Below are 12755 nucleotides of genomic sequence, written 5' to 3'. Positions count from 1 at the left end.
TGAGTATCCACGCCTTGCCCTTGCCTGGCAAAATGATTCCAGAAAACTTTCCAATGTCCTATCACATATAACACAAGCTATATCATTACTCAATTCATTCAATCTCAGATGTAGATTGAAATATCTGTAAAGTACCCGTCCTGGATCTTGCACTAGAACTGGAAAGGTAACAATATTAGGAGTCCATGTAAAAATTCTGTAGGGCTCTGCCCCTTGACTCACTACCCCTAGAATTCCTGTGCAATCTTCACAGAATGGTGCAAATTCATCAAATTCATGCGTGCTCATTCAGGGATTTTTTTTCCCTCCTCTTTCACTTTTCAGCGGTCATTTGATTTTACAAAGAGAAGATAACAAAAATCCCTTATACTCAATTACTCCTCTCATCTTATTCAGAGGTTCTCATAGACATACATACAAGGATTCACACAGCCTTCTTCCACAAGCCATGGCGGGGAGAGTTCAGACCAAGCGACAAGCCAAGTTGCAGTATCTTCCTCATGCACCGAAGTCTGCGGAGAAGGTCTTCGAGACAAGTCCTGCACGAAGATTTACCTGGCAAGGGTATATCCAAAGGGTCATCCAGAGAAGGCAGTCAAGGTGTGCATTAGTCTTGATGACCAGAGCAACAAATCACTGGCCAAGTCAGAACGCTTCAATTTGTTCGACTAAGGCTAGTTTCACACTTGCTTTTTTTTGCAGCGCGTTTTTCCCGCAAAAAAACACATTAAAAAAACGCATACAAATGCATACAAACGCTGCGTTTTTTTCAAGCATTTTTGTGCGCATGCAGGAAAAAAACGCAGCGTTTTTGCGCGTTTGTATGCGTTTTTAGCGCGTTTTTACCGCGTTTGCATTTTTTCCAACATTTTTAGGTGGCCCCTCACACTACCCAAACCATGACTTTACTAACCCTAACCCTGACCCTAACCCTAACCCTAACCCTGACCCTAACCCTTAACCAAATCATACTTAACCCTAACCCAAACCCTAAACCCTAACTAACCCTAACCCTAACCCTAACCCTGACCCTAACCCTAACCCTAACCCTAACCCTAACCCTGACCCTAACCCTAACCCTGACCCTAACCCTTAACAAAACCATACTTAACCCTAACCCTGACCCTAACCCTAACCCTAACCCTAACCCTGACCCTAACCCTTAACCAAACCATACTTAACCCTAATCCTGACCCTAACCCTGACCCTAACCCTAACCCTAACCCTAACCCTGACCCTAACCCTAACCCTAACCCTAACCCTGACCCTAACCCTTAACAAAACCATACTTAACCCTAATCCTGACCCTAACCCTGACCCTAATCCTTAACAAAACCATACTTAACCCTAATCCTGACCCTAACCCTGACCCTAACCCTAACCCTAACCCTGACCCTAACCCTAACCCTAACCCTGACCCTAACCCTTAACAAAACCATACTTAACCCTAATCCTGACCCTAACCATGACCCTAATCCTTAACAAAACCATACTTAACCCTAACCCTGACCCAAACCCCAACCCTAACCCTGACCCTGACCATAACCCTAACCCTAAACTCCCTTAACTAACCCTAACTCTAACCCAAACCCCTAAATTCCATGGTTTTAAAAAAAAAACGCATATGCAAAAAAACGCATACATGAGCATGCCAGTGCGCACATATGCGCATCCATAGGCTATAATGGCCATTTTTAGCGCAAAACGTGCGCATATGTGCGCATGCGCTTTTTTGCAGGGCCAAAAAATGCAACATGCTGCGTCTGGAAAATCCCAACGCACACCCCAAAAAAACGCAGCGCATGAAAATCGCATACATGCGCTTACCAGCGCGCAGGTATGCGCACCCATGTTAAATATAGGGGAAAAAACGCATGCGCAGGTTAGCGTTTTTTTCCAGCGCTAAAAAACGCAAATGTGAAACCAGCCTTAAAAGGAGACGTCTATCCTTACACTTTGGGCACCTGCAGCGGCGTTATAAAAACCTCTGGAAGAAGGGCCAGAGGCCTCATAATAACTTTTCTTAAGAAGGATGCCATGGAGATACCACTACCTACGCTTATTGAGAGTAACCAAATTCCATTCAACAGGGAAGAAATCCCAACACCAGAAGTCGCTCTTCAGCATCCTCATCTCAGAATGATAGCCAAAGAGATGCCACCCCTGGACAACAAGGCAGACATCCTAATTCTCCTCGGCAGAGACATTATACAACTGCACAAGATGCGTCAACAAATCCACGGATTACTCAATGAACCATACGCCCAGAGCCTCGATCTAGGCTGGGTTAATGTCTGCAGTAACCAGACAAAGGATCCAAGCAGCATCTCTTACAAAACACTTATCACGTCAGATCACCATGACCTTTCCCCCATGCCAGACCCACGTCATTACTGGACGAAGGAGAAATCAAATGACACTAAATGTCAGCAACAACCATCAGACAATTCAAGTCTGCGTTATCCTCGAGACTACAACCTTAAGAGAACAACACTCGGTCCTACAACAAAGGACAACAACTCACCACCAACAGAGGAAGACAAGGTGATCATCAGGGTCATGAGCATCAAACCCACCAATGTCAACTATAACAGCTGGGTAGCTCCCTCACCTTCCCTTCCCGCAATGGCTGAGTTGCCAAGGGATTCACACTAAGTATCTGCTAAGTTCCCAACCTTTGACGCCTATCTCCATCACAAGCCTGGTCAAGCCGAAGCCATGCTAGACTTCAGTGCTCAGAGTGAGAGCCCCACTCTCAACAGCCTAGCGTTTTCCCCACGCAATGCAGCCTCAGCATACTGCTGGATGTCGAACAAGACATGTTCACTTCCCAAGTATCACCCTGTGATGAACTTCCTATCGAATGAGAAGCCTCGCCTGTTCAAAACAGCATCCATGGTCCTCTTGGGTTCAAAACACCCATCGCAGTTCAAGGCAGGGAATCAATGAGACAGCTCGCTACTCAGGGCATCAACAGGAGCACTATGTTACCATCTCAGAGACAGCAAAGGTGGGAGATGGGGAAGAAGTCCCTAAAGGCCTTACAGCAACTCCAAGTCCTGCACCGCAGTTCTTTAAAGATTCTTTCAACCGTCATCAAGAGACAATTCTACGTTTCTTACGACGCATCTACGAAGAGTACAGCTGCAGGAACCTCTCCAAGTGCTTCAGTTTGCTGGCTCCTTTGAACAGGAGTCACATGAATGTAACTTTGTCGCTAGACTCGCCACAGCGGGGACCATACCTTCACATGCTACTGCTGTGCTAGGACACAGGATTATCAGCATCCAACTGAACTTTAACTTCCCCTTATGGACTGGAACTTCTACTGTTGGGTTAGTGGAAGAGTTGGCATGTTGCAGCTTCCCCAATCTGAAGATGGGTTTCTATTGGACTCATTTTTCTTTTTTATTCAAGCTCTACGTTTTGCTACAAGTATGGACTTGATTTCTGCATTATGTTGCATTGTTTTTCTTCTCTCCTCTCATTGCAGGTTTCACGATGTCGAGGGACAGAGTCATCTCCTTACCTCACACAAGGACTTATGAAATTTGACAATTTCAGACAGGGAGTGTTGTGTCCCACGAATGGGAACAACCTGTAATGTATATTTCTCTGTGTTTAGCTCTTCCTCCAATCAGCAAATTTCCCTGTTCTTGCTAGGTAGAATTAGACTGTGTGAAAATTGTCCCTATATCCCTCCTGTAGTTGAGCTTTGTATTAGGTTGCTCCTCCCTTCTTCTTCAGTTTAGCCTACAGCAGCCATTACTCAAGACGCATGTGTACTCCCCTGTACAAATTACCCCTTTTTACCTACTGTCCATTGTAAACTAATACAAGATTTTGGAAGAAAACACATCGTTTTTCCTGGTCTTTCTACAGTAGCATTGCCAGTGGAGTTAAAACTACTGAGGATGCCTAGTGATGTGAATACAAGTTATACAATTATCTAAGAAGCTGATAGTTAGAACGCTTGGGATTTACAGTCTTCAGGAAGAGTCAGAATAAAGACAACCCAGGAATTTCACAGAACTGGAAGAATTTTTCAAGAACGTACAGTGGGTATGGAAAGTATTCAAACCCCTTTAAATTTTTCACTCTTTGTTTCCTTGCAGCCTTTGGTAAATTCCCAAAAATTCATTTATTTCTGCATTAATCTACACTCTGCTCCCCATCTTGACGAAAAAACAGAAATGTAGAAATTTTTGCAAACGTATTAAAAAAGAAAAACTGATATATCACATGGTCATAAGTATTCAGACCCTTTTCTCAGTATTGAGTAGAAGCACCCTTTTGAGCTAGTATACAGCCATGAGTCTTCTTGGGAATGATGCAACGAGCTTTTCACACCTGGATTTGGGGATCCTCTGCCATTCTTCCTTGCAGATCCTCTCCAGTTCCATCAGGTTGGATGGTGAACGTAGGTGGACAGCCATTTTCAGGGCTCTCCAGAGATGCGCAATTGGGTTTAGGACAGGATTCTGGCTAAGCCAGTCAAGAATGGTCACAGAGATGTTCTTAAGCCACTCCTTTGTTATTTTAGCTGTGTGCTTAGGGTCATTGTCTTGTTGGAAGGTGAACGTTCGGTGTTATGAGTTCATTTTCTCCTTCACCTCTGATGTCTGATGAACTCCCTCTGCTGGTGAAAGGAGGTAGTGAAATTGATCTGGATGGGAAGAACCTGTCATCTGAACAGGTGGAGTGTGATTGGACATCCGGAATTTCTGAGTGGATATAAGGCAGCCGACGCCCTGCAGGGTTGCTGGTGATCCTTTCTGCTCTGAGCTCTGGCATCCAGTTTAGTTCCTGTCTACTAAAAGCTAAGTTTTTGCTCTGCTATTTTTCCATGAGATTTTGTCTGTTTACTTAGTGTTTTTGTTCAGCCTGCCCTGGTTGGGATGGGCTGAAATCCATTTTTGTCTCTGATCAGTTGATCTCTTTGCTCTGTCTTCAGAATATACCTGAGTGCTGATATAGTGATTTTGAAGTCTAGTGACTTCAGGGCCTTTTCTATCAGACGTGTTGGACATTATTTTTGGCAGGGTTTTTGCGGATTGCAGCCAGCATCTTTTCTGTCCTTTCCTACCTAGTTAGTTGGGCCCCATTGTTTGCTCAGCCTGTCTTTCTGTCTGTGTTTGTGTTTTCATCTGTTTTTCACCGACAATACATGTTGGGGGCTGTCTATTGCTTTGGGGTCTGCTCTGGGGCAGTTTAGATTTCCCCTTTCTTTCTTTAGGCTTATTTAGCTCTCCGGCTGTGACAAGGGGTCTAGGGCACCGTAGGAACCCCCCACGGCTACTGTTAGTTGTGGTGAATAGGATCAGGGGTCTGCAATCCGCTAGCTACCAACCTCTCCGGTTTTCTGGACTTAGCTTGTGTTTTTGTTTTTTGCAAAAAAATTGTTCCACTTGATTCATTTTTTTCAGGAGATATTCCATATTATGTACTTAAACTATATGGGTGCTAATAACGATGAGTAAGACTGTAACTCCAGTTCTTCCAAACCTGACAAATCACAACACCCACTAGTCCAGTCATCCCTACTCATCAATCACATGGTCAGCAAGTATTTGCTCAGCTTTGCAGAGCACGTAGCACAGCTTATCTTGAGCCAATTTGGAAGCTGAAATAAAATGGAAGGTTGATTTCACAGCCACACAGGACATTTTCTAAACGTCTGACTTAAAAACAACCGCCTAGCTAATTAGCTAAAATCTATCAGCACCCAGGACCAGCATCAGGAGCAGCCTCTCTGCGCTGTTATAGTGACAAAATGGCACTAAAACAAGATGTCCGCTCATTACATAGAGAGTGACATGTGATTTCAGCAGGCAATGACACAAGCCGTTGTGTCAGGACATATTGGATGCTTCCTGCTCCATTGGGTAGCCGCAATGTGCATACATAAAGTTAGAAAGAAAAAATGTTTTAAAAGCACACCACTACTCTGGGATCTCCCCAACCCCTCCCCTCATCAAGCACATGCCCCACGCTCCTCATATACTACCACTATCTTAGCCAAAGTGCTCAAAATATTTTAGTAGCAACGCAAATATTTTCACTCACTTTGACCAAATGTTACTGATTTTTTCCGATTTTATGAAAATTTGCTTGTGCTTACGATCACGAATCCGAATGTGCAATTTTCATGTCGAATTTATGTTTGGCGATCATTTTCCAAACATCTACTACACTTCCTCCCCATTGATAGTTTTTCCAGAGGCAAAGAAGGTCAGGTGTGATCTGAGTTTGATACTTCTATTGCAGGGTCAGTTGTTACTGGAATTGTTGGTGCAACCCAACCACCGTCCTCCCCCCTGATAAAAAGGCATCTGATATTGCTACATTGGTTAGAAGGTTCATGATTGGAAATAAACCTTTTGCAACACGCAGCAGTATTGTTGTGTCGCAAATGATTGTTAAATTGGACAGTTATTTAACACCTTAATGACACTGGATGCGCCTTTTAACGGCGGAAGTTAAGGGTACTTATGCCTCAGCGCGCTTTTTAACGGCGCTGAGAAATAAGTGTGTAACTCCCCCCGAGTCAAAATTTCTCCGGGGGTAGCCGAAACCCCAGATAACATGATACAGAGAGGTTTTTACCGACCCCAGAGTTGCAATCGCTGTTATTCACGAAATAACGGCAACTGCAAAAAAGTCCAATTGCCTAATTAATTTCTCTCTCCTTTGATGTGATCACACATCAGAGGAGAGAGAAATGGGGTCCTTCAATTCCCCCTTGGTACCTCCGGTGTCCCCCGTGAAGTCCCCCTGCTACCGGCATCTTCTTCCGGAAAAAATATGGCAGGCGCATATGCAGTGTGCCTGCCGAGATCTGCTGGCCGGCACCCAGCAACAATAGGAAATTTTTCCTATTGGTTCAGTTTGATCACTGTGATAGATCCTATCACAGTGATCAAAGTAAAAAAAATAGTAAATCAAAACCTATTTTATCACCTCCTTAGTTAGGTAAAAAATATTAAAATAAAAAAAAATATTTCTATTTTTTCATTAGGGTTAGAGTTGGGCTAAAGTTAGGGTTGGTAAAAGTTAGGGTTACGGTTGGGGCTAGAGTTAGGGTTGGGCTAAAGTTAGGGTTAGGCTAAAGTTAGAATTGGGGCTGAGGTAGGATTGGACTAAAGTTAGGGCTGGACTAGAGTTAGGGTTGTGGTTATGGTTGGGATTACGGTTAGGGTTGCAATTAGCGTTAGGGGTGTGTTGGGATTAGGGTTGTGGTTAGGGTTATGGTTAGGGTTGGGATTAGGGCTAGGGGTGTGTTGGGGTTAGGGTTGAAGTTAGAATTGGGGGGGTTTCCACTGTTTAGGTACATTAGGGGGTCTCCAAACACGACATGGCGCCACCAATGATTCCAGCCAATTTTGCATTTAAAAAGTCCAACGGTGCTCCCTCCCCCTTCTGAGCACTGGCATGCACCCAAACAGTGGTTTTGCCCCACATACGAGATATTGGCATGCTCAGAATAAATTGCACATCAAATTTTATGATCCATTATCTCCTGTTATCTTTGTGAAAATAAAAAAATTTGGTTCCAAAGTAAACTTTTTGTGAAAAAAATAAAATGTTCAATTTTCCTTCCACGTTGCTTTAGTTCTCGTGAAGCACCTGAAGTTAATAAACTTATTGAATGTGGTTTTGCGCACCTTGAGGGGTGAAGGTTTTAGAATGGTGTCACTTTTGGGTATTTTCGATCATATTGACCCCCCAAAATCACTTCAAATGTGAGGTGGTCCCTAAAAAATGGTTTTGTAAATTTTGTTGGGAAAATGAGAAATCGATGGTCAACTTTTAACCCTTATATAATGTCCCAACAAAAAAAAAAATGTTTCCAAAATTGTGTTGATATAAAGCTGACATGTGGGAAATGGTATTTATTAACTATTTTGTGTGACACCTCTCTATGATTTAAGGGTACAAATATTAAAAGTTTGAAAATTGCTAAATTTTCCAAATTTTTTACAAATTTCCATTCTCTTTCATAAATAAATGGAAGTTATATCGAAGAAATTTTATAAATATTTTTTAATTAAATGCTCTATTTCTTTAATACAAATTCTGGAACCGTAAAAACTATGTTACTGCATAGGAAGACACAATATGAAAAATTAAGCAGCGCAAGCAAAAGTGCAGGTTTTGTTGCCAGCCTACAGGTTACAACCCACCATCCTATAGTACATAAAAAAGCAAAGAAAGTGGGCAAAAACTATTTATGAGTCAATTTAGGCTATGTGCACACGTAGCATTTTAAAATGCTCACTAAAAACCGGACTCCTTCCCAGAAATCGCGCGTTTTTTTCCGCGCGATTTCACCGCAATTATGATCGCGATTTTGCCGCGATTTTCGCGTGCGTTATTCAAGCACTTTCCAAGCGATTTGAAGCATCGCTTGGAAAGTGATTGACAGGTTGGTCACACTCGTCAAACATAGTGTTTGACAAGTGTGACCAGGTTTTTACTATTGAGGCCGCCTATGCGGCATCAATCGTAAAAGATAGGATGTTAAAATGCTAAAAAAAAAAAAAAAAATCGGGGTATATTTACCTTCCGGCGTCCCGCGCTGCATTCCGGGGCCTCAGCGTTCCCAGTAATGCCTTGCGAGACCTGTGATGGCGTAGTCTCGCGTTGCTATAGCGATCTCGCGAGACCACGTCATTACAGGGATTTGCAGCAAGGCATTACTGGGAACGCTAGGCCGGGAATGCAGCGCGGGACACCGGAAGGTAAATATACCCCGATTTTTTATTTTTTATTCTTTTTTTTACAGGGGTATGGTACCCAGGGCCTGGAGGACAGTCTCCTCTCCTCCACACCGTGGGTACCAACCGCACATGAGACGCTTAACTTCCCGCATGGTGGGCATAGCCACATGCGGGAAGTAAGCGATTCTCATGCATTCCTATGGGTGCGGAATCACGGCAATTCTTTGCGATTCCGCACAAAAGAATGAGCATGCTGCGATTTTTTCCGCGATGCGATTCCGCCGCGGAAAAAAGCGCAGCATTAGCACAGCATGTGCGGAATACCATAGGAATGCATGGGAGGCATTCTGTACACGATTTTTAAGCGTTTTCGCGCCGAAAATCGTGGCAAAAACGCTTAAAAATCGCTACGTGTGCACACAGCCTTAAACAAGTTTTTTTGCATGAGATCTACTGCTTCCCATTATGTTTGCCTTTTATGATAATACATGCAAATGCAAATATAGTAAGTAATGTTGTGACACATACACTTGTTAAATTGGACTAGTAAAACATTTATGCAAAATCTGAACATTTAACTATATTTATAGTTATTTATTTTTTAAATTATCCCCCCCCAATGACAAGGATGCAATGTGAGTAACATTAAAATGCTACACTTGGGTTCCCCACCAGGAAAGAAACATGCGGCAATGACATGCAGTATGTTTGTGGGGTACATGGTTGCTAAATTAGACTATTAAAACATGTATTCAGTAATTAAAATGTATCCTTATTTAAAAACAAAGACACCCTCTGGCTGTTACCAAAAAAGGACGGGACAAGAAAAGCTAGGTATGATCAAATTTCAATAGCATAATGGGGTGGCATCTAAGGGTGTAGTATTACACTATTACAGCCAGAAAGTGTGCACTTTTTTATATACAGCATGCACACTATACAAGGTAGACAGTTGGATTTAAATTCCTGGAATGTGAAAATTTTTCTTCTGGCTTTTAACAAAATATGGATTGCCTATCTCACAAGCCAGGAAGCACATTTTCTCTAGCAAAAGCCTAGCTTTCAGGATTTTTCTTCGTAAGCAAATTCTGGAAAGATGGTTATTAAACTGCCCTCTTTATTTGTAGTGTTTAAAAATGAAAAAGTTAATTATTGTGCATTACTACAGTACATCATAGATCAATCAATTGTCACACAGACTGCCTGTGTCGTTCAGATGAATTAGATGTCAGAATTTTCCCACAAGAAGCTGTTGTGCCTCACAATGTGAACAGATGTGTGTCTGTGAATAGTTTAGACAAACAGCAAAGCAAATAATTCCCTCCGGTTATTCACTTCTATCTGTAAAAAGAAAAGAATTTTTCCAAAGACATTCTAGATTGTGTAAAACCTTTTGAACAGGTCGGCCACTTACTACAGTATTGTGCAGATTTGGGTAGGACCTTTATAATGTTCAGCATTAAAACCAGCAGTTTCACATTCTGGGGAAACTTTTCAGCTCTGAAATGCTTATTGATCTGCCTGTCAGATATCCGTGGACAAAAAAAAGATATAAAGCAAAGTGCAAATATCAACCGCACAAAACATTTTACTTTTTTTCTATGCTTCTGGCTAAAATAACACACAATAGTACAACTAATCTTCAAGGACTAACTAGACTTAATCCCTTTAAAAAATAGTCAAAAAATGTCAATTATAATAATGCTTTGAAAGTAAACTATTTGTCTACAATGATCCCTCTCAACTACCATATAGCAATCCTTCATGAATACTTTGTTTCTAAATGATATGTCTTACTGTAGTTCTATGTCTATCAAGATGAGCTTGTGTTAACAGTACACAATTCATAATGCCAACACATTGTAATGTACAATATAAACCTGGAATAATATAAACATCCATTCTTTCGATGGAAACACTGAAAAAGGATTACACTATCATCGGGTTCACACTGAGCACATGTGACAGACATGATAGAGTCTGGACATGCCATTTAGAACATTCAACTGCCTGCAACATCCTACAGCATGATGGGTTTGGCAGTGGGAGAGTGATGTTGGAGAGGCATTTCTTTGGAGGGCAACACAGCTCTGCATATGCTAGCTAGTGGTACTCTCACTGCCATTAGGTACTGGGTTGAGGTCCTCACACCCATTGCGAGACCACATGTATGTATAGTGGGGCCTGGCTTCCTTCTTATGCATGACAATGCACATGCCTCATGTTGGTGAAGTGTGTCAGCAGTTCCTGCATGATGAAGGCATCGATGCTATGGACTGGCCTGGCCATCCCCCAGACCTGAATCCAAAGGAGAACATCTGGGACATCATGTCTCATTACATCCACCAATGCCACGCTGCACCACAGATTGTCAAGGAGTTGACTGATGCTTTAATCCAGGTCTGGCAGGAGATCCCTCAGTAGAACATCTGCCACCTCATCGGGAGCATGCTTAGGCATTGTTTGGCAGTCATACGGGCAAATGGAGACCACACATATTACTGAGCTTCATTTGCTTGACTTGAGACATTTTCACTGAAGTTGGAACAGCCTGTAATTTGATTTTCTTCATTTGAATTTCAGTATCATTCCAAATCCAGGCCTCCATGGGATGCTAACTTTGATTTACAGTGGGTACGGAAAGCATTCAGACCCCTTTGAATTTTTCACTCTTTGTTTCAATGCAGCCATTTGGTAAATTCAAAAAAGTTCATTTTTTTACTCATTAATGTACACTCTGCACCCCATCTTTGCTGAAAAAAACAGAAATGTAGAAATTTTTGCAAATGTATTAAAATAGCAAAACTGAAATATCGCATGGTCATAAGTAGTCAGACCCTTTGCTCAGTATTGAGTAGAAGCACCCTTTTGAGCTAGTACAGCCATGAGTCTTCTTGGGAATGATGCAACAAGTTTTTCACATCTGGATTTGCTGATCAATTGGGTTTAGGTCAGGGCAGGTCAAGAATGGTCACAGAGTTGTTCTGAAGCCATTCCTTTGTCATTTTAGCTGTGTGTTTAGGGTCATTGTCTTGTTGGAAGGTGAACCTTCTGCCATGTCTGAGGTCCAGAGCAATCTGGAAGAGGTTTTCATCGAGGATATCTCTGTACTTGGCCGAATTCAGGTTTCCTTCAATTGCAACCAGTCATCCTGTCCCTGCAGCTGAAAAACACCCCCATAGCATGATGCTGCCACCAGCATGTTTCACTGTTGGGATGGTATTGGGCAGGTGATGAGCAGTGCCTGGTTTTCTCCACACGTACCACTTAGAATTATCACCAAAAAGTTCTATCTTCATCTCATCAGACTAGAGAATCTTATCTCTCATAGTCTGGTAGACCTTCTTGTGTTTATTAGCGAACGCTATGTGGGCTTTCATATTGTCAGGAACACCGTACTGCACTTGCTCACAGAGCCAGTGCGCGTGTCCTGAGTACAAAAATGGTGCTCAAAGATACCTGTGGAGCGGGGCAGCAGCGGTGAAGGTGCATGCTTCAGACTAACAGGGCCTGAAGCACGTGACTGATGGGGGTGTGGCCTAAACTCCACAGAGCTAGGAGCTGAAGGAAAACTCCTAGAAAGGTAACTGCGGGACAAGTTACCAAGGGGCATAGACAGAGACATAAACCAGATTAAGCCAGGGTCAAAGCACGTGATAGCACAACAATACCAAAGGGTTAGACAGAACGGATAGTCAGGACGTAGCAATAGATCAGAAAACCAGAACGGGCAATAGACGGTACAATAGGGACAAACTGTAACGGAATAATGATAGCCAAGCCAGGAGGTTAGAACCAGAGAAGACGATAGTACCAAAATGTGAGACAGAGAGCAGAGTGAGGGGACAGACCGGGTCATACACGGGAATCAAACAAGCAATGCAGTATACAAGCACACCAGGGGTCAGACACACAGCCAGAATAACAGTATAGCTGACAGGGTATCCTAGTCTGGAGTGAATATAAATACCCCTCCCAGATCCAAAGAGAGGCCGGCAAAAGTTAACCCTGAGAGAACAGGACATTAGCCATGTC

Source organism: Dendrobates tinctorius, unplaced genomic scaffold (genome assembly GCF_039654945.1).
Source record: "Dendrobates tinctorius isolate UK_male_01 unplaced genomic scaffold, ASM3965494v1 ptg000011l, whole genome shotgun sequence".
Taxonomy (NCBI): Eukaryota; Metazoa; Chordata; class Amphibia; order Anura; family Dendrobatidae; genus Dendrobates; species Dendrobates tinctorius.
The sequence above is the reverse complement of the archived record's forward strand: the minus strand, read 5'-3'. Positions refer to the sequence as shown.